The sequence below is a fragment of the Schistocerca serialis genome, chromosome 12 (assembly GCF_023864345.2).
Source record: "Schistocerca serialis cubense isolate TAMUIC-IGC-003099 chromosome 12, iqSchSeri2.2, whole genome shotgun sequence".
In the NCBI taxonomy this organism is placed as follows: domain Eukaryota; kingdom Metazoa; phylum Arthropoda; class Insecta; order Orthoptera; family Acrididae; genus Schistocerca; species Schistocerca serialis.
The window spans coordinates 15,241,275-15,265,060 of NC_064649.1; the positions used below are offsets into that span (position 1 = coordinate 15,241,275).

The 23,786-nt window shown below is 46.0% G+C and overlaps 1 pseudogene; it reads left to right on the plus strand.

Annotated features, from left to right (window-relative positions):
- Positions 1 to 23,251: 23,251 nt before the first annotated feature.
- LOC126428661 (5S ribosomal RNA) lies at positions 23,252 to 23,369 on the plus strand (annotated as a pseudogene).
- Positions 23,370 to 23,786: the final 417 nt, after the last annotated feature.

A 23,786-nucleotide genomic window follows, 5' to 3' on the forward strand; every position in this document is an offset into this window, starting at 1 on the left:
TTATTATTGTAGATGAAGATGAGACTTAAATGTCTCGGGGAAAATTTAATTACAAGATCTACAAGATCACCTGTGGTATAGGACCTCCCCATTACGCCCAACGCTGCGGTGCTATTCCAGTATCGGAGAGCCCTGGCAATAGTGGCAGTTTAGGGGAAAAATACTGAAGCGTGTAATGGTCAGTATTTCCGCCTAGTAAGCAAGAAGACCCGAGTTCGAGTCCCAGCCATGGCACAAATTTTAATTCATTTCTTGAGCTTCATCGAAACGCCCGCTAAACCCGCAGTGCAGAACATGTGATTAGGATTGTGGAAAGGGCCAAATAACGTAGCGGTCAGTTTCGCTTCAAAATTGTAATTTATTGTAATTTAATAACACATTTAAACCAAAATGGCACATAGCTGAACCTTTACAAATACGAGTTTCAAAATACAATTCTTTCACAGCTGAAGGCCTCCAAACAAGAAGTCTTCAAAATCAACAAGATAAATTTCAAGTGACTGAAGACACACAGTTAAAGTTGCAAATAAAATAATTTATATATATATATATATATATATATATATATATATATATATATATATATATATAAAAAATCACAGCTAGCCTCAAGTCAAAAGTGGATAGAACAAACAGAAACAAGGTACAATACAAACGGCTTAAGGCCACAATTAAATTTCAAAATTTTAAAATATGTTACCATAATGTTTTAAGGCAGAAGGCCGCAATGTTTTCGCTTAAGGGGAAATATTAAGAATATGGCTTTAAGCGGCTGAAGACCCACAGTTGATTTTCCAAAAATTCAAAAATACCTTGTACCTTTAAGTGGCCGAAAGCACACTAAATGAAAAAGCAACGCAACGACAATAACTAAATTTAAGAATAAGGTTTCAAACGGCTGAAGGACCACAGTTGATTTTCCAAAAATTCAGAATACCTTAAACCTTTAAGTTTTAAGTGGCTGACAGCGCACTAAATGAAAAGATAGAACAACAACAGTAACTTACAGCAAAATATCCACTTACCAGAATTCAAACTTACTTATACGGGCTGAAGGCCCTTGATTTACATAAAACACAACAAAAAATTTAATTATTGGCTATAATAGATTACAAACAGACTATTAAACACCCAAGAAAAGGACAATATAGACAACGGCACTCAGACACCTCCGGGGGGGGGGGGGGGGGGAGAGGGAGGGGAGGGGAGGGGGCGGGGCTGCCCTCGAAACATTAAAGATCACTTAGGTGAGACAGGTGGTGGGCCCAACTACACTTGATCAGTTGGTAACGCAACCAAGAGACAGCCGCAGACCGACCGACCAAACGACTTGCTCGCCACCAATCGGTACATGAAATCTCAAAGACCAAACTGTTACGGACGTGATTATCCACAATGAAATATGTATTGAGCTGACAAAACTACACAACGTGTTCGACAGCGACGACATACGAGGAAAGGACACTGCCTGAAATTACGTTAGTGGCCAGGGTAGGCAACCGGAAAACTAACGGCCACAAGGCAGAAAATTCCTCTGGTACACTTGAATTTGAAATAAGGTAATATAGTTAACTACACCAAAAAAGAGCACTGCCTGAATTTACGGCTGTGACTAAGACAGGTAACCAGAACACTAACGCCCACAAGGAAGAAAATTTCGCTGGTGCGTTTCAATTGTAGTGAATCAATATAGTTAATTCCACCACACGGTCGCTCGATTTCACCACTACAACCACTCGGTGTTGCTCACAGTAAAAGCTCCTCAAGAGCAAATCGAACGACACAACGTGAACGGACGCGGCTTGGGCACTTAAGACACCACTCAACTTTGACGTCCTGTTTCGGTGAGCCACGAAGCTCGTAGCGATCGGACAGCTCCAAACACGCTCCGACACTGCTCAGGGACCACCAGCGGACCCAGCCATCTGCGGCGCACGGAGATATCCTCCCTGGTCCGCACCAACCGACCGACTGCCCGCACACACCCTAGCCGGAAACTATATGCACAACACCAGAGATCGTACACGGTGCAAATATCGATACACATCGGAGGAAGAACCATGGCACAACTGCAACAGTGGTAGGAAACCAAATGCAGATAGTCAAGTTCAAGGAAATGCATAGTTCAGAGTGAGCACGGCTCATTCATCATTACAAAACTAATAACTGACGTCAATGCATTAGAAAGACTCTGTTAGGAAAAGCATCATGTGAAGCGCTCAGCAAATCAGTTTTAGCCGAATAATCAAATGGTTCAAATGGCTCTGAGCACAATGGGACTCAACATCGGACGTCATCAGTCCCCTAGAACTCAGAACTTCGTAAACCTGACTAACCTAAGGACATCACACACATCCATGCCCGAGGCAGGACTCGAACCTGCGACCGTAGCGGTCGCGCGGTTCCAGACTGTAGCGCCTAGAACCGATCGGCCACTCCGGCCGGCCTAGCCGAATAATCATAGATTACGATCAACACATAGAAATGCACAGCCCTCAAGAATCCATGACAGGCAAATAACATGAGTGCGTTAAAATGATCCCATTAAATACATTGTCACCTTGAGTAATGGAAAGTATATAATTTTTAACAAAAACAACATAGATTAATTACTCTTCCTACAAATTATAAAAAATCTCTTCTCTAGTATCTGACATCGAGTTTTTAAATATTATCCAACGTCTCCTAATAACTATACTGCAGTGCTCCTGTACGCAACAGACAACTTACCTCGTCTTACTGTTGCAGCTGCTTGACCAGAATCACGCTAAAACAGTTAAAAAGTAATACTGCAACCCATGCAGAGTGCAGTGCATCGTCACAACTACTGAAACAACTATTGCCATTTTTTTTACACAAACTGAATGATCAGGAGGGGTTTGGTCAACAAGCCATAAGCGGAGTAAAAATGAAAGAAATCAATAAAAACTTTAATTTACAATATTCAGAAAACTGATAATTTAAACACTGACAAACTTTACACCGATGTTTGTATTTCTTCGATAGTATGACTAGCAACTACTTTAATTATTCCATAACGTCTATAATCAATAATCACGTATCTGGTCACAAAACGGATGTAAATATCACTCTCAATGTCTGCGTACATGAATCGGACAAAACCCCTCCAGTACGCAAGCAAGGAACAACTACGTGTAGCAAAAAGACAAGTTACCAAAAGTCCTCAATCAATACCATAGTCTCCTCCAGGGCTGCTGGCACAATCACGGGGCTGCGACCTCTCATGTCGCGCTGCTTCTCTGCAACGCATGCTGCGTCCGACCACCTCCAACTTCTCTCAACAGCTCTTAGTTCGCTACTAGTCGCGACAATAATATTTGTATGCACACCACAGCAGAATCAGAGGCCAATTTTCCAAAGAAATATTAGCGTCCAACTTTCATACTTCATAAATTAACAGGTTTGTTTTGCGTGGTCATCCTCCGCAGCAAGCACAGAAATACTTGTTTTGTAAATAAAACCGCCTTTGAAACTTCCTGGTAGATTAAAACTGTGTGCCGGACCGAGACTCGAACTCGGAAACTTTGTCTTCCGTTGGCAAGACCTTTCGTGAAGGTTGGAAGGTAGGAGACGAGGTACTGGTACAATTGAAACTGTGAGGACGGATTGTGAGTCGTGCCTGGGTAGCTCAGCCGGCACAGCACTTGCCCGCGGAAGGCAAAGCTCCCCAGTTCGACTATCGTATCAGCGCACACTCCACTTCAGAGTGAAAATCTCATTCTTAAAATCACCTTTTCTTGCTACAACTTAATTTATTTTTCCCAGACGCGTTTCGCCTTATTCTTGTTCTAAGGCAGTGGGATCTAGAACGATACAGTTTTGTTATTTTTAGATTATCAGACAGTTCGGATCCCGTTTTTTATGTAAATAAGTAATTAGTTACAATTTGCTGTGCTCTGCGTTTTCTCTCATCTGGTGTGGAGTTCGCACTACCACTTTATTTCCGACACATATGCACCATTTTGTATTCCGAACTTTTTCACACTGCTCATTATGTTTCTCCTTTTTTGTGGTGTACTATTATTCTTTTGCCACTTGGTATAGCTATTTGTTCGAATACTGTGCTTTTAACAACGTAAATATTGTAACTTCGCATAATGAATTTGCACATATACAGATATACAGATGGCGGTACTATCGCGCACATAATGTATAAACGGCCAGTGCACTGGCGTAGCTGTCATTTATACTAAGGTGATTCATCTGAAAAGGTTTCCGATGTTATTATGGCCTCACGAAGCGAATTAAGAAACTCTGAACGCAGGATGGTACTTGGAGCTAGACGGGTGGGACGTTACATTTAGGAAACTGTAGTATGATTGCCACAGATACTACTACAACGCCGCGCCAACACAAGGTTGGCAGCCCGTCGTCTGCCGAGTACAGCGCACTCTAGCGGGCTGTGCAGCTCGACGGAACTGGAGTGTGCCTCGTTCACTTCTTACAAGGGAACCTCCCCATCGCACCCCCCCCCCTCAGATTTAGTTATAAGTCGGCACAGTGGATAGCCTTGAAAAACTGAACACATATCAATCGAGAAAACAGGAAGAAGTTGTGTGGAACTATGAAAAAAATAAGCAAAATATACAAACTACGTAGTCCATGCGAAAGTTAGGCAACATCAAGGAGTGTGTGAGCTCTGGAGCCCCGTGGTCCCGTGGTTAGCGTGAGCAGCTGCGGAACGAGAGGCCCTTGGTTCAAGTCTTCCCTCGAGTGAAAAGTTTACTTACTTTATTTTCGCAAAGTTATGATCTGTCCGTTCGTTCATTGACGATCTGTCCGTTCGTTCATTGACGTCTCTGTTGACTGTAACGAGTTTAGTGTCTGTGTTTTGCGACCGCACTGCAAAACCGTGCGATTAGTAGACGAAAGGACCTGCCCCTCCAATGGGAACCGAAAACATTTGATCGCAAGGTCATAGGTCAACCGATTCCTCCACAGGAAAACACGTCTGATATATTCTATACGTCACTGGTGACAGCATGTGCGTCACATGATAGGAATATGTTGTCGACCCACCTAACTTGTACACTTGGCGAATGGGTAAAAAGATTCTTCTACCTTGCCCGATTTAGGTTTTCTTGTGGATGTGATAATCACTCCCAAAAAAGTGATGAAAGCATAAACTGCAACAAATGAATGCAACAGTTTCACAGTCGCACAGTTTTCCCTGTGCTCTGTCAAAACATATGTTTTTAACGTTTTCAATTTTTTCCGTGTGTAGACCGTCAAATCCTGCATATGTCCAAGCAAATTTAAACATGTCCTGGAATTCTGGAGAGCGAAGTTGATTATGTGTGAGTGCCTGAACTTTGATAATTGTCTGAAAATAAAAAAATTAGACTCTTCACTCTAGGGAATATTTGAACCAAGGACCACTCGTTCCGCAGCTGCTCACGCTAACCACGGGACCAAGGCGCTCCTGAGCTCACACTATCCTTGATGTTGCCTATCTTATGCATCGACTAAGCAGTTTGTATATTTTGCTTATTTTTTTCATAGTTCCACACAACTTCTTCCTGTTTTCTCGATTGATCTGTGTTCAGTTTTTCAAGGCCTATCCACTGTGCCAACTTATAACTAAATCTGAGGGGGATGCGATGGGGAGGTTTCCTTTTTAGCTAGATATCAAACTAGGCAGACGGACTGTCATAAACGGCCCTCAGCCAGTTCTGTAATATTTGCATTGATTCTCTGACGAGGGCCCATCAGGCTTAGTCCCTGAGAATATGTTGCATCAGTTCATGGTATTCCATGTTTCGAGATTGTCAGTTGATAGCCGCAGCTGCAGACCTACAAATTACTGAAGATAAGTAATTTCATTGTACTATGTGTTTCTTGAATAATAATCCTCTCTAACAGAGTGCCGTACCGCATATTATTGCAACCTGGACTCCTTCAGCTCCTATTAACTCGGCCTCCTACTTATTTGCATTTAGTAACTAGCTGAAAACACCCACGCGTTTTGTGCCTCTAAACAGTGAAACACAATAGAAACCGGTAGGGAATTCAATACTCAGAGATACACTGCCTCAAGAATATGCCGAGAATACCAAATTTCACGCTCTACTTCTCACCACGGACAACGCAGTCGCCGACGGCCTTCACTTAACGACTGAGAGAGCGGCATTTGTGCGGAATTGTCAGTGCTAACAGAGTAGCAACACTGCGTGAAATAATGTGGGACGTATGAAGAACGTATTAGTTAGGATAGTGCGGCAAAACTGCACGTTAATGGACTATGGCAGCAGACGACCGACGAGAGGGCGCTTGCTAACAGTACGACGTCGCCTGCTGCGCCTCTCCTGAGCTCGTGACCATAGCGACTGGACCCTAGACGGCTGGAAAACCCTGGCCTGGTCAGATGAGACACGATTTCAATTGGTAAGAGCTGATGGCAGGGTTCTTGTGTGGTCACAAGCTGTCAACAGGGCACGTCTTCCCAAACAACGATGTCACTAGGCTACTCAAATCGCTCGACATGAATCCTATCGGAAATGAAGCAGGCAAAATGGAATACAAACGTCTCAAAAATGAGATCGACAGGAAGTGCAAAATGGCTAAGCAGGGATGGTTAGAGGAAAAATGTAAGGATGTAGATGCATAGCTCACTAGTAGATACTGCCTACAGGAAAATTAAAGAGACCTTCGGAGAAAAGAGATCCACTTGTATGAATATCAAGAGCTCAGATGTAAACCCAGTTCTAAGCAAAGAAGGGAAAGCAGAAAGATGGAAGGAGTATATAGAGGGTCTATATAAGGGCGAGTTGGGGTTGTTTTGGGGAAGGAGACCAGGCAGCGAGGTCATCGGTGTCATCGGATTAGGGAAGGATGGGGAAGGAAGTCGGCCTTGCCCTTTCAAAAAACCATCCCGGCATTTGCTTGGAGCGATTTAGGGAAATCACGGAAAACCTAAATCAGGGTGGCCGGACGCGGGATTGAACCGTCGTACTCCCGAACGGAATGGACCGTACATTGAAAGGAGGATATAAGATGAACATCAACAAAAGCAAAACGAGAATAATGGAATGTAGTCGAATTAAATCGGGTGATGCTGCGGGAATTAGATTAGGAAATGAGACTCTTAAAGTAGTAAATGAGTTTTGCTATTTGGGGAGCAAAATAACTGATGATTGTCGAAGTAGAGAGGATATAAAATGTAGCCTGGCAATGGCAAGGAAAGCGTTTCTGAAGAAGAGAAGTTTGTTAACATCGAGTACAGATTTAAGTGTCAGGAAGTCTTTTTTGAAAGTATTTGTATGGAGTGTAGCCATGTATGGAAGTGAAACATAGACGATAAATAGTGTAGACAAGAAGAGAATAGAAGCTTTCGAAATGTGGTGCTGTAGAAGAATGCTGAAGATTAGAGTGGTAGATCACTTAACGAATGAGGAGGTATTGAATAGAATTGGGGAGGAGTTTGTGTCACAACTTGACTAGAAGAAGGGATCGGTTGATAGGGCATATTCTGAGGCGTCAAGGGATCACCAATTTAGTATTGGAGGGCAGCGTGGAGGGTAAAAATTGTAGAGGGAGACCAACAAATGTATACACTAAACAGATTCAGAAAGATGTAGGTTGCAGTGGGTCCTGGGAGATGAAAAACCTTGCACAGGATAAAGTAGCATGGAGAGCTGCATCAAACCAATCTCTGGACTAAAGATCACAACAAGAACAACAATCTAGAGGTCGATTCGTGTACAAAATCATTTGCTGCCAACGCTTTCGCAATTATGGACGGCTATAGAGGCAGAATGGTTCAGTATATCTGCAGAGGACTTCCAGTGACTTGAGCCCGTGCCACGACAAGTTTCTGCACTTCGCCAGGCTAAAGGAGATTCGATAAGATATTCGGAGGTATCCCATGACGTGTCACCTCCGAGTATATTGAGTGCATTGACGTCTGTCGTGCGTCCTGATATTTGCTGTTTTGCCGTGACATGATCTGCAGGATTACAGCAGGTGCCACTGGGATAAAAAGTCACTTCTGTGAGAGTTAAAAGTAGCAGAGTGTCGTAACGTAGTAGGGATGGTGTGCAGATCACCTAATCTAAGACGTAAGTCGTCACCTGTTTGTTGATCTTTTCTGGAGAGTTCGGCGATAACGTTAGTGTCAATAAGAAACACGACTATCCGTGCCACCGGAGCCGTACCAGGTTCTTCACACCTCTGTTGTGAGATATAGCTTGCTTCGTTTATACATGACATCGTGTACACAATAGATGATGTTTCATGAGGAATAGTAAAAATATTATGTGGTGGTAGGGTAGACTAATTCACATATAACTTTCCACATAACGTGCGTCCAGTTCTTGTTGGTTACAGAGATACAGTTGTTAGAATGTAACGCAAACACTCACACCGTGAAGCAAAGTCAAATGATCAAAAAATCCACCCCAGACTTCATTCACGAACACCCTTGTAGCTCATCCGAGGTCGTCTCGGCATCCTTTCATGAGGATAGCACTATTCGAAGTCTTAACGATAAATTCGTCTCTTGAGTTTACTTCTTGTTTGCAGGTATCGCGTTTCAACCACTCCCACAGGCAAAAATCCATGGGGGTGAGGTCTGGGGACACTGATGGCCAAAAAAACGTGACCGTTTCTGCCGATCCATTTTCCAGAGAAGGTTCATATGGTGTGTCACCTGACGACAAGAATGTTTAGGTGCCCCGTCATGTTGGAAGGACATACCGATCCTTCTAGCCAAAGAAAACTCTTCTACAAAGGGCACTAGGAAAGTATTGCAGTACAGCTTTGTTTATTTAATTTTTTCTAAGTAATTTGCGCCACATTCAGTACATCTCTTCATCTCCCAAAACCAGATCTCCCAAGTTTCTGTAGGGAGTAAGGCACACTCGTGGTCCCAAGCCCTCAGTAGGTCCGCGTCACTTGAAAACTGCACTCCTTTCAGCTTCATTTTCAGAGGCGGGAACAGAGCAATGTCACAGGGAGCAAGGTCTGGACTGTAAGGAGGGTGCTCAAGACGTTTCAGTCCCATACCCCGCAAATATTCGGTGCAAGCTGCGGCGCGGTGAGCTGGAGCGTTGTCGTGATGGAGGAACCAAGTGCCCATTCTTGACTTCGGCCGCAAGTCCTTCAAAGATTGGATGACTTTGGGTAGGCATTGCTCAGTGGCCGCGCGGGATTAGACAAGCAGCCTCAGGCGCTGCAGTCATGGATGGTGCGGCTGGTCCCGGCGGAGGTTCGAGTCCTCCCTTGGGCATTGGTGTGTGTGTTTGTCCTTAGGATAGGTTAAGTAGTGTGTAAGCTTAGGGACTGATGACCTTAGCAGTTAAGTCCCATAAGATTTCACACACATTTGAACATTTTGAACATTGCTCAATGTACCACTTAGCTGTGACTTTCTTCTGTGTGTCCAAAACAACACGCTAACAATTCCACAAGATCTGAAAAAAATACAGCTATAATTTTCTTCTTTACTGATCGGGATTTTCTGACAGCTACGGATGTGTCGTCATCTTCAAAGACGCAAACCTCGTTGTGAGTCTTAGTCGACACGTCATAACAGCATAGCTAAGTCTCGTTACCCGTCACGGTATTATTCACATACTGAGATCGTCCCTTACAAAACTTCTTTAACATCTCCCGGCACCAAGTCACATGTCGTGTCACCTGCTCTTCCGTCAGTCTATGCAGCACCCAGAGACGACAAAGTTTCCTTACTTGGAAATGATCATGCAGAATCGAATGAATTGCTGGTGCATTTAGCCCCAAGGTATCCTCTGTCTGCTTATACGTCATTCGCCTGTCTTCGTCTCTTTCCTCACAGCATCAATGTTTTCCTCCATAACTAATGACTGTGGCCTTACCGTCATTTCAGAGCCCTCCAGAGTGAAATTTCCTCTTTATAATTCTCTGTGCCACCTGAATATACGCTGAAAAGCTGAAGAAATTGGTACACCTGCCTCACTGTGTGACAAGCTCGCCCATATTTTGTGTAAGTGGCCAGCCAATAACATTTTCCTGTGACATTCTTGTTGCTATGTTTCCCCTTTCCTTAGGTTTTACTTTCTTATGTAGCATTTTCCTTCTTTTCCTGCTTTCTTTGAGTGTATGCTTTAGTTTTCTTGGGTCTGTCCACATTCGCTCCTTTTAATGTGTGTCAGGGCGCTGATGACCTCGATGTTGAGCGCGCATAAGCCCCAACATACCACCACCACACCTGCCTAATATCGTGTAGGGCCCCCGCGAGCACGCAGAAGTGCCGTAGCACGACGTGGCATGGACTCGACTAATGTCTCAAGCACTGCTGGAGAGAACTAACACCATGAATCCTACAAGGCTGTCCATATATCCGTAAGAGTACGAGGGTGTGGAGATCTCTTCTGAGCAGCACATTGCAAGGCATCCCTGATACGGTCAACAACGTTCTTTTCTGGGGATTCTGATGGCCAGCGGAATTGTATAAACTCAGAAGAGTGTTTCTGGAGCCACTCTGTAGCAATTCTGGTGTGTGGTATCACATTGCCCTGCTCGAACTGCCCGTCGGAATGAATGCAGGTGATCAGATAGGATGTGTCACCTGTTATAAATCGGCTCTAGACATATCAGGAGTCCCATATCACTCCAATTGCACACGCCTCACACCATTGCAGAGCCTCCACCAGCTTGAACAGTCCCTGGTGACATGCAGGGCCCATGGGTTCATGAGGTTGTCTCCATACCCGTACACGGCCATCCGCTCGATACAATTTGAAACGAGACTCGTCCGACCATGTTGTTCCAATCATACACAGTCCAATGTAGGTGTTGACAGGCCCAGGCGAGGCGTAAAGCTTTGTGTTGTGCAGTCACCAAGAGTACTCCAAAAGCCCATATCGATGATATTCCGTTGAACAGTTCGCACGCTGACGCTTGTTGATGGCCCAGCATTGAAATCTGTAGCAATTTGCGGAAGGGTTGCACTTCTGTCTCTTATAAACGATTCACTTCAGTCCCGTCGTCGTTGGTCCCATTCTTGCAGGATCATTTTCCGGGAGCAGCGATGTCGGAGATTTGATGTTTTACCAGATTCCTGATATTCAAGGTACACTCGTTAAATGATGTTATAGAAAAATATCCCCTTCATCGCTACTTCTGAGATGCTGTCTCCTATCGCTCGTGCACAGATTATAACACCACGTTCATACTCGCTGAAATCTTGATAACCTGCAGTGTGGTAACAGTAAGCAGTCCAAAAAATGCGCCAGACACTTGTCTTATACATGGTGTTACAAAAAGGTACGGCCAAACTTTCGGGAAACATTCCTCACACACAAATAAAGAAAAGATGTTATGTGGACATGTGTCCGGAAACGCTTAATTTCCATGTTAGAGCTCATTTTAGTCTCGTCAGTATGTACTGTACTACCTCGATTCACCTCCTGTTAGCCCAATTGAAGGAAGGTAATGTCGACTTCGGTGCTTGTGTTGACATGCGACTCATTGCTCTACAGTACTAGCATCAAGCACATCAGTACGTACCATCAACAGTGTTCATCACCAACGTGGTTTTGCAGTCAGTGCAATGTTTACAAAAGCGGAGTTGGCAGATGCCCATTTGACGTATGGATTAGCACGGGGCAATAGCCGTGGCGCGGTCCGTTTGTATCGAGACAGATTTCCAGAACGAAGGTGTCCCGACAGGAAGACGTTCGACGTTCGGCGTCTTAGGGAGCACGGAACATTCCAGCCTATGACTCGCGACTGGGGAAGACCTAGAACGACGAGGACACCTGCAATGGACGAGGCAATTCTTCGTGCAGTTGACGATAACCCTAATGTCAGCGTCAGAGAAGTTGCTGCCGTACAAGGTAACGTTGACCACGTCACTATATGGAGAGTGCTACGGGAGAACCAGTTGTTTCCGTACCATGTTCAGCGTGTGCAGGCACTGTCAGCAGTTGATTGGCCTCCACGGGTACACTTCTGCGAATGGTTCATCCAACAATGTATCAATCCTCATTTCAGTGCAAATGTTCTCTTTACGGATGAGGCTTCATTCCAACGTGATCAAATTGTAAATTTACTAAATCAAAATGTGTGGGCTGACGAAAATCCTCACGCAATTGTGCAATCACGTCATCAACACAGATTTTCTGTGAACATTTGGGCAGGCATTGTTGGTGATGTCTTGATTGGGCCCCATGTTCTTCCACCTACGCTGAATGGAGCACGTTATCATGATTTCATACGGGATACTCTACCTGTGCTGCTAGAACATGTGCCTTTTCAATTACGACACATGTGGTTAATGCACGATGGAGCTCCTGCACATTTCAGTCCAAGTGTTCGTACGCTTCTCAACAACAGATTCGGTGACCGATGGATTGGTAGAGGCACACCAATTCCGTGGCCTCCACGCTCTCCTGACCTCAACCCTCTTGACTTTCATTTATGGGGGCATTTGAAAGCTCTTGTCTACGCAGCCCCGGTACCAAATGTGCTCGTACTGTGGACGGCTGTGATACAATACGCCATTCTCCAGGCTGCATCAGCGCATCAGGGATTCCATGCGACGGAGGGTGGATGCATGTATCCTCGCTAACGGAGGACATTTTGAACATTTGCTGTAACAAAGTGTTTGAAGTCACGCTGGTACGTTCTGTTGCTGTGTGTGTCCATTCCATGATTGATGTGATTTGAAGAGAAGTAATAAAATGAGCGCTAACATAGAAAGTAAGCGTTTCCGGACACATGTCCACATTACATATTTTCTTTCTTTGTGTGTGAGGAATGTTTCCTGAAAGTTTGGCCGTACCTTTTTGTAACACCCTGTATAGGTGTTGCCGATCGCAGCGCCGTATTCTGCGTATTTATGCATCTGTATTTGAATAGGCATGCCTATACTAAATTCTTTGGCGCTTCAGTGTAGTTGTACGATGTGGACACACATCACCCAGCGCAAGCGTCATTTGTTCAAAGCTCTGGTCTCCGTTTAAACCACGAGCGACGATGTACCGCAAAATTGCCCGAACCTCACTTGGTGAACACGATGCCATAGCAAGCACTTCAAACCAATCCCGCTCGTGAACGACTGCGCCCACAGAGCTGGCACAGCGGTTGCAAGGCAAGAACGAACCAGTCTCTGAACACAGCAACAATCGGCCTCCTGCGACGTATTGTTGCTTCGTTTTGCAAAACTTTCCTACTACCCTTTGTGCTACTGCGGGCAGCTCACTTTCAAAATAATTTAGACACCTCGACCCTGTAAGGCTATGCTGTAACACAACAATCCCAGTCATTATTTCTTAAGACCGTCGATGTGAGTTACGAGTGTTATTGATTCGGTCTCGAGTGATGGTTGAAACGGTTCTGTAGAGTCGTTTCATAAGACTGTTTCTTCATTTTATTCAATTATGGCCCATGTGGTTCACCGCATAATTGCGGTTGTGCTTGTTAACCTTCCCAGGAGAGTGAACAGAGGAAGTAAATGAAATTCTGGGCCTATGCGACGTAAAAAGCTTTAATTTTGTGGCATTGCATTAATACACACATCGAAAAAGTTTTGCATCACCCCAGTTCCCAGTACTCCTGAAGATAGACGTTGACTGTGGATATTGTATCACAGACACAGTCCCTTTGACTGTTCACGGCCGATCAGTTCCAGTCACTCACCAGGAAGGAGACGCCTCGTGTTGTCTGTAGTTCAACCACGCCTAGGCGGTCAATACAGCGGTTCGATCGCGACCACATTGTTGCTTTGTACCACGAAGGTCTCTGAACAAGGAAAGTGTCCAGGCGTCTCGGAGTGAACCAAAGCGATGTTGTTCGGACATGGAGGAGATGCAGAGAGACACGAAGTGTCGATGACGCTCAGGTTGCCCAAGGGCTACTACTGCAGCGGATAACAGCTGCCTACGGTCTATGTCTCGGAGGAACCCTGACAGCAACGCCACCATGTTGAATAATGATTTTCGTGGAGCCACAGGACGTCGTGTTACGACTCAAACTGTGCACAATAGGCTGCATGACGCGCAACTTCACTCCCGACGTCCATGGCGAGGTCCATCTTTGCAACCACGACACCGTGCAACGCGGTACAGATTGGCCCAACAACATGCCGAATGGACCGCTCAGGATTGGCATCACGTTGTCTTCACCGATGGTGCATATGCCTTCAACCAGAGGATCGTTGGAGACGTGTTTGGAGGCATCCCGGTTACGCTGAACGCCTTAGCCCCACTATCCGGCGAGTGCAGCAAGGTGGAGGTTCCCTGATGTTTTGGGGTGGCATTATGTGGGGCCGACGTACGCCGCTGGTGGTCATGGAAAGCGCCGTAACGGCTGTACGATACGTGAATGCCATCCTCCGAACGATAGTGCAACCATATCAGCAGAATATTGCCGAGGCATTCGTTTTCATGGACGGAAATTCTCGCCCCCATCGTGCACATGTTGTGAATGACGTCTTTCAGGATAACGATATCGCTCGACTGGAGTGGCCAGCATGTTCTCCAGACCTATCGTACATGCCTGGGATAAATTGAAAAGGGCTGTTTATGGACGACATGACCCGCTAACCACAGTGAAGGATCTACGTCGAATCTCCGTTGAGGAGTGGAGCAATCTGGACTAACTGTGCCTTGATGAATAAAAATCTCTCGGTGTACACCCCGCGTCAATTCAGGATAAAACTCCAAGCTTTCGACCACTACCTCCATGGTCGTTGTCAGGGCAAAAACTGACTGTCGTGAACTAGCGAGGTTCCCATTTATATGCAAAGGACGGCTTCTGATTGGCTGGAATACGTAATAGCAACAGCGATATGGCGCGTAGGGAAGTGGTGCCCTCTACTTCCATAGATGTAGTTTCTATCCTGCGTTGCTTGCAGCTCCATCCCTTGAATCAGGAGATAAAGTGCGGAAAGTTTTTCTCTGCGATTTTTCTTTAACCAGTGCACTCTTTCAAGTGTTGCTAAGTGCATAGCCGTTGTCTCTGTTAAAGTTACTATCGCTAAGTCTAATTTCGACTGCTTCCCGGTTCACAGAGTCCCAGTAATTCGATGCATGGGCTATTACTCTGGTTTATTCAAATAAAATCTTATGGTTGTTAAGCAGGCTATGTTCAGCCACCGCTGATTTTTCCAAATACCTGTATTTCAGGTGGCGCTGGTGCTCGATGCAGCGGTTGGCAACGGTTCTTACAGACTGGCCCACGTAATTCTTGCCGCATTCGCAAGGAATAGTATAAATTCCCGGCACTCTTAAGCCGAGACTATCTTTGACTGGTCTCAACATTTCCTTAATTTTTCTAGGTGGTCGGAAAACTGGTTTTATTCCTTGCCTCTTTAGGACTCTGCCTATCTTGCTCGTTGTAGCACGGCAAAAAGGAAGCCGCGCTATGTGTTGGTCCTCTTCTTGTATATGGCAGACATCGTGTCTTACTTTCTTGGACAATACTGATTTAATTTCACCGGCAGAATAACCATTCCTCTTGAAAACAGTCGTTAAATGGTTAATCCCGGAACGGAGGTGGTCCTTGTCGGAAATAGTCGTGGCTCTGTGTACTAAAGTATTCAGCATAGCTCTCTTCTGAGACGGATGATGGAAGCTATGACTATGCAGATATAAGTCTGTATGGGTTGGCTTCCTGTGCACAGAATGACCCAGTCGTCCATCCGGCTTTCGCTCCACCAATACATCTAAGAAAGGTAACTTCCCTTCCTTCTCTACCTCTAATGTAAATTTTATGTTTGGATGTACACCATTTAAATGTTCGACGAACTGCTGCAGCGTGTCACTGCCGTGTGGCCAGATTAAAAAAGTATCGTCGACGTATCTGTAGAAGCATGATGGGCGGAGGTGAGCACTGCTCAGGGCTCGTTCTTCAAAATCCTCCATGAAAAAATTCGCTATTGCTGGAGACAGTGGCGAACCCATGGCTGTTCCATCCGTCATTTCATAATAATTTCCACTGTATAAAAAGTAAGTGGTCGTCAAGGTATGCCGGAACAACTTCAAAATTTCTGAGGAAAAATGAGCAGCCAACAGTTGTAATGTGCCATCCACAGGTACTTCGGTGAACATAGAAACCACGTCGAGCCTGACCATGATATCATTTGGGCCTATCTTCATTTGTTTTATGATATCAACAAACATTTTTGAATTTTTAATATGATGTGGGCAGTGACCAACAATATGCGCCAACAATTTAGTCAAGTGTTTTGCAAGCCTGTACGTAGGAGAGCCAATAGCGCTCACAGTCGGTCTCAACGGGACGTTCTCCTTGTGAACTTTCGGCAAACCGTACAGTCTTGGTGGCCTAGGTGCTCTCGGCTGTAAGTTCTTCACCAGTTCGTCGTAGAGGCCAGAGTTTTTTAGTACCTCCCTTGTCTTCCTGCTGAGCGCCGATGTGGGATCCCGTCTGAGAATCCGGTATGTGCTGTCCTCCAGTAACAATCCAACTTTCTTGTGGTAATCTGTAGCATTGAGGATTACCGTGGCGTTCCCCTTGTTTGTCCGCAGCTCGTGGTCGTGCGGTAGCGTTCTCGCTTCCCACGCCCGGGTTCCCCGGTTCGATTCCCGGCGGGGTCAGGGATTTTCTCTGCCTCGTCATGACTGGGTGTTGTGTGATGTCCTTAGGTTAGTTAGGTTTAAGTAGTTCTAAGTTCTAGGGGACTGATGACCATAGATGTTAAGTCCCATAGTGCTCAGAGCCATTTGAACCATTTTTTCCCCTTGTCAGCAGGTAAAACCACTAGATCTTCATCCTTCTGCAACAATTTCAGTCCTTGTCTCTCCTCTCTGCTGATGTTTGACTTAGGCGGCTTGTATGTCGCTAAAATCCGGCTAGTAGCAAGCCTTACGTCATCCGCTGCTTCTTGAGAAAGATGACGAACTGCTTGTTCCACTCCACTAATAATCTCAACCACCGGTAACTTACGTGGAGCTGGGGGAAAGTTCAATCCTTTACTGAGAGCCGAGATGGTAGCTTCATTAAGTTCCTTGTCAGAGAAGTTGATAACACTGCGGTGAATGCCGTTGGACACAGTAGTTCCTTGATCAGGGTTGAGCCGCTCAAATTTATCGGCCTGTTTCGCCGTAGTCATGCTTAAATTGGCTCGTTGGTGTGCCGCCAAAGTCATATCCACCCATTCCCAGTCCAATGGTGAGAGGACTCCGGCCCGAAATAAATGGCAACTATATAACAGGCGAGCGTTCATGTCTAGTTCATACCTGGTATGACGTATCCTCTCTTTCACAATAGCATGGCTGGTCTTTCGTAAAATTCTGTTACCTGCAGCGGTTCTGATGTGGTGTTTGACGACTGCAAACTTTGGTACTACCTCCTTGTCACGACAGCGTTGTAAAAAAGCCAGATTGCTCAGCAACTGAGACTGGCGCAGCTTCTCCAGGTGACGAACGCTGCGCGCTATATCCTCCCCGTAGAGGAAACTAATATGGATACGAAGTCTTTCGCGACGTATTTCTTGAATAAAAATCTCTCGGTGTACATGCCGCGTCAATTCAGGATAAAACTCCAAGCTTTCGACCACTACCTCCATGGTCGTCGTCAGGGCTAAAACTGACTGTCGTGAACTATTTTTTTTTTCTTTATTGTTATTTTGAAACTCATACAAACAGGCAGGCTGTCAGCAGCATGTTACACTGCTCTTCAGCCATGGAATAGACAAAGAAACAACAGAAAGAATACACATAAGTTACATAACGGTGGGCAATAAAACAGTAGACACATAAAGACAAACACGGAGCCATTCACACTCGACGATAATCCACACTACAAACTGTTGACACGACGCACAAACACTGAAGATATCGATGGCACAGGAGAACGATGGAGTGCGACGGTGAACACTGAACACTAAACACGACGGCACACACGAGACACTGATGGCTACGATCTCCGGGGCGCGAATGTCCATGTAGCGTGTGCGAGTCTGGGGACCTGCCAAGAGGGGAGGGGAGGGGAGGGGAGGGAGGGGAGAGGGGAGAACATAGATGCCAATGGCTGAGGAGATGGGAGGAGGAGTAGAGGGACAGGGGAGGGGAAGCCTGGGGGAGGAGTGGGGAGAAATGGAGGAGGGAGGGAAGGGGGAGAGAAGGGAGGGAGGGTGCCCAAAGGAGCAAACACAGGAAGAGGGAGGGAGGATCAAAGTTGGTAGGAGGGGTAGATGGAGGGCAGGAGGGCATCATCAGGGAGAGGGAGCTGGCGGAAGCCACCTTGGGAGAGGGTAAGGAGGGTGGAGAGATGGAAACCGGGTGGGACGTGGGAATTCAGGCGCGGCAGCGGGCAGGGGTGGGAGAGGATGGGGGAGACAAGCGGGTGAGAAGGATCGAGTTTTCGGGAGGTGTACAGGATCTGTATCCGTTCAAGGAAAAGGAGGAGGTGGGGGAACGGAATGAGGTCGTACAGGATCCACGTGGGGGAGGGGAGACGGATGCGATAGGCGAGGCGGAGAGCATGACGTTCAAGGATCTGAAGGGATTTGTAAAAGGTAAGGGGGGGCCGTGGTGAACTAGCGAGGCTCCCACTTTTATATGCAAAGGACGGCTTCTGATTGGCCGGAATACATCATAGCAACAGCGATATGGCGCGTAGGGAAGTGGTGCCCTCTACTTCCATAGATGTAGTTTCTATCTCGCGTTGCTTGCAGCTCCATCCCTTGAATCAGGAGATAAAGTGCGGAAAGCTTTTCTCTGCGATTTTTCTTTATCGAGTGCACTCTTCCAAGTGTTGCTAAGTGCATAGCCGTTGTCTCTGTTAAGTCTAATTTCGACTGCTTCCCAGATCACAGAGTCCCAGTAATTCGATGCATGGGCTATTACTCTGGTTTATTCAAATAAAATCTTATGCTTGTTAAGGACTCTGCCTATCTTGCTTGTTGTAGCACCGCAAAACGCAACTCAACGTATATCCTGTCTGTGCCCTAACTTAGGAGCTACATCGATACGCACCAAGAACCAGACGAAGAGTGTCCTTTCTCTCGCCGAGCTTCTCGCAACTCCCGGTGCAACGGAAGCTACCAGAGGGGATCGCTTCCTTCACCAACCTGACAGACAAACAAACTTCGCACCAATAGGGATAAACCTCTCTGGCCAGGTACCGGGATCCTAAGTTGGTCATCCTATGTTCCCCTCCTAACGAAAAGCACGCATCTCCTGTTCCCAGCAGACGGCGACCAACTCCATTCCCACAACAAAATAAACCCCTACGGATACGAAAAGACATTCGTTCGCCCACATTCAGGCTCACACAAGGTAAAGTGCCTAAACTCACGCTCGTATAAGAATTGAACATTGAGTCAAAATTTCAAAGCAATAGGTCAAGAACTTTGCGAGATTAACGATTTTGTACAATCCTACATTTGCATTTTTTTGATGTTACCCTTTCATTGCGTATATATTACGTATGTAACAGGTGGTGTTCCAGTAGGCATATAAAAAGACTTGCGTATTCTAATGTTGTGCTGTGACAAAATTTTAAAATAATCCATGAAAAACTCCCGGAGATTCGAGATTTTGAGTAAATGAACACCAACGTTCGTACTTACTGTATATAGAAACTGCAGTTGTTCCTATTCGCAAATCTCCGGAAGTTTTTGATCGAATGTTTTGAAGTTTCGACACAACGCTGCATTGGAATTCGCGTGTGTTTTTATATACCTGTTTTAAACATATGAAAATATACACTGAAGAGTCAAAGAAACTGGTACATCTGCCTAACATCGTGTAGGGCCCCGCGAGCACGCAGAAGTGCCAGAACACCACGTTGGTATGGACTCGACTAATGTCTGAAGTAGTGCTGGAGGGAACTGACACCATGACTCCTGCAGGGCTATCCATGACTCCTGCAGGGCTATCCATAAATCCGTAAGAGTACGAGGGAGTGGCGATCTCTTCTAAACAACACGTTGGTCAGTAATGTTCATGTCTGGGGAGTATGGTGGCCAGCGTAAGTGTTTAAACTTAGAAGAGCCACTCTGTAGCAATTCTGGGTGTGTGGCGTGTCGCATTGTCGTGCTGTAATTTCCCAAGTCCGTTGGAATGCACAATGGACATGAATGGAAGCAGGTGATCAGACAGGATGCTTACATAGGTGTCACCTGTCAGAGTCGTATCTAGACGTATCAGGGGTCCCACATCACTCCGTCTGTACACGCGCCACACCATTACAGAGCCTCCATCAGCGTGCTCAGTCCCATGCTAACAAGCAGGATTCGTGGATTCATTAGGTTGTCTCCATATCCATACACGCCCATCCGCTCGATACAATTTGAAACGAGACTCGTCCGACCAGGCAATATGTTTCCAGTATCAACAGTCCAATTTTAGTGTTGACGGGCCCAGGCTAGGCGTAAATTTTTGTGTTGCGCAGTCGTCAAGGGTACATGAGTGGACCTTTGGCTCCGGAAGCCCATATCGGTGATGTTTCGTCGAATGGTTGGCATGCTGACACTTCTTGATGGTCCAGCATTGAAATCTGCTGTAATTTGTGGAAGGGTTGCTCTTCTGTCACGTTGAACGGCTCTCTTCCGTCGTCGTTGCTCCCGTTCTAGCAGGATCTTTTTCCGGCCGCAGAGACGTCAGCGATTTGATGTTTTACCGGTTTGCTGATGTTCACCGTACACGCTTGAAATGATCGTACGGGAAAATCCCCACTACATCTCTACCTCGGAGATGCTATGTCCCTTCGTTCGTGGGTTGACTATAGTCCCACGTTCAAACTCACTTAAATCATGAAAACGCGCCATTCTAGCAGCATTACCCGATGTAACAACAACGCCAGACACAACCGTTGCCGACCGCAGCGCCATATTCTGTTTACATGTCCATGTATTTGAATACGCACGCCTATACCAGTTACTTTGGCTCTTTATTGTATAAGTCTTCATAAATTTAATAGTAGGGAAAGGTGTTACAAAAAGTGTTATTAGGCGTGTTGCATTAGAATGCAACGTTATTGCAAAATTTCAAGGCAATTGGTCATGAACTTCCGGAGCTATACAATTCCGAACGCACGAACATTGGTTTTTGTACTGATGTCACAAAGAGTGATAAAAAAAGTAAAAAATTTGAGCAGTTTTAACGGTATTTACAATATTTTGTGTTATACATATTTACATAAACACGAGTAATAAAGGCACAAGTCAGTCAAATGAAAAAAATCCGTCACAAGCAATCCGACTGCGACGTCATACGGCTTCAGATGACCAACAGTGAGCTGTGTAGTACTTCAGTGTCACGCGTGACGTATCTCTAGGAGGCAGCCAGTAAGCAAGTAAACAGGCGTTCTTGTCACCGTGTCTGGCGACATCTCGCTGCGTGCCAGCCGCGGATGCTAATCGCCGCTAAACGGCCGTCTCTGCAGGATGGACAGTTGCAAAACGCAGCAGACAGGCAGCTGACGTCATCACGTCTCAATCACTACTTCCTGCCTGCCGTATTTTGCTAACACTCGCGAATCCATCTACGCCTACTCGCCGCAAGACCTGTGTGTGTGTGTGTGTGTGTGTGTGTGTGTTCCCCCCTCCCTCTCCCCCCCCTCCCCCCTTCCATTTCATGTGTGAGTGGAACGAGGGGAGAACGACCATCACTCACCTATTACACGGACGCGAATTTCTCTAATTTTATCGCCGCGGTCGTAATTTTCAGAATTTTTGCTTAGCACCACAGTTCAAAATCTTTTCTATTCCCTTCTTGTCTGAACTGTTTATTTTCCTTCTTTCACTCCCGCACAAGGCTATAGGCGAACACAAATATTTGTAAAAAAGATTTCCTACTGATTAAATGCACAAAAGGTTTTAACAAAAGTCTCTTTTCCACAAACGAGTTCCTTAGTATTGACAGTCTGCATTTTATATCGATTCTCTCTACTTTGGCCCTTGTCACTTACTTTTCCGGTCAAATAACAAAACTCGTCAGTCACTTTCAGTTCCTCATTTCCTAAAATAATTCCCTCGCCTTCTCCTTATTTAATTCGAGTGCATCCCATTACCTTCGATTTTACTCTTACTGCCGGCCGGTGTGGCCGAGCGGTTCTAGGCGCTGCAGTCTGGACCCGCGCGACCGAAACGGTCGCAGGTTCGAATCCTGCCTCGGGCATGGATGTGTGTGATGTCAGGTTTGTTAGGTTTAAGTAGTTCTAGGGGACTGATGACCTCAGATGTTAAGTCCCATAGTGCTTAGAGCCATTTGAACCACTTTTTACTTTTACTTACAGGGTGACAGTAATTGAGCTATGCCTGCCGGGGTGGCCGAGCGGTTCTAGGCGCCACAGTCTGGAACCGAGCGACCGCTACGTCGCAGGTTCGAATCCTGCTTCGGGCATGGATGTGTTTGATGTCCTCAGGTTAGTTAGGTTTAAGTAGTTCTAAGTTCAAGGGGCCTGATGACGTCAAAAGTCAAGTCCCATAGTGCTCAGAGCCATTTGAACCATTTGAATTGAACTATCAGAAAGAATCGTAAATTAGTTACAAACTACGGCATGCACACACTTTATTCGAGATGTAAACGTCAGTACAGATATTCGGACTTTGGTTACGACGTCATTGGAGACGATGCGGCGCGGAGGGGTAGCGAGATTCTGCGTGACCCACTGAAGTGTCGCAACACCGATGCTGTCGATGACCTCCTCAGTGGCTGTTTTCAACTCAGTAATGGTTTCGGGGTTGTTGCTGTACACCTAGTCTTTCATACAGCCACACAGAAAGGAGTCGCATCTGTACGGATCCGGAGAATATGGCGACCTATCGAGGCCCATGCCAGTGGCCTCTGGATTCCCTAGAGCGAGAATGCGGTCCCCGAAGTATTCCTCCAGGACATCAAACACTCTGCTGCTTTAATGGGGTCGAGCTCCGCCTCACATGAGCCACATCTTGTCGAAATCAGGGTCACTTTAGAATGAGGATGAAATCGTCCCAAAACGTGCACGTTCCGTTCGGTAGTCACCCCGCCATCAAGGGACATCGCACCGGTTATTCCGTGACTGGACACTGCACACCACACAGTCACCTGTTGAGGGTGAAGAGACTTCTCGATCGCGAAATGCGGATTCTCAGTCCCGCAAATGCGCCAATTTTGGTTATTGACGAACCCACCCAAATGAAAGTGGGCTTCGTCGCTAAACCAAACCACGCTCGCGCATACGAATTCCCGTCATGCCCCGCGGTCAACCGCTCACTTGGAACGTCCTGACGCAAACAGTTCAGAAATTATGACGACTATATTTCATGTAGTTCAAGAATTGTCACCCTCTATATTATATTGGCAATGGCCTTGCCACAGTGGATACACCGGTTCCCGTCAGATCACCGAAGTTAAGCGCTGTCGGGCGTGGCCGGCGCTTGGGTGGGTGACCATCCGGGCCGCCATGTGCTGTTGCCATTTTTCGGGGTGCACTCAGCCTCGTGATGCCAATTGAGGAGCTACTCGACCGAATAGTTGCGGCTTCGGTCACAGAAAACCATCGTAACGACCGGGAGAGCGGTGTGCCCCCCCCCCCCCCACCCCCTCCTGACCGCATCCTCAGCTGAGGATGACTCGGCAGTCCCGATGGGCCATTTGTGGCCTGAAGACGGAGTGCTCTATATTATGCTCTGTATTATATTATCTTTTATTTTTACTCATTGTATACAAATTTTCAGGACATTATCCATTTGGTTCAACTACTCTTCGAAGCACTTCTCCATCACAATCATTCTTCCGAAATTTATACCCTTTTGTGCGAGTGGTTGAGCGAGTTTTAATTTCAATCTCCAAAATTTAATTATTTAGGGATTTATTTGTTCTCACAATGCAATT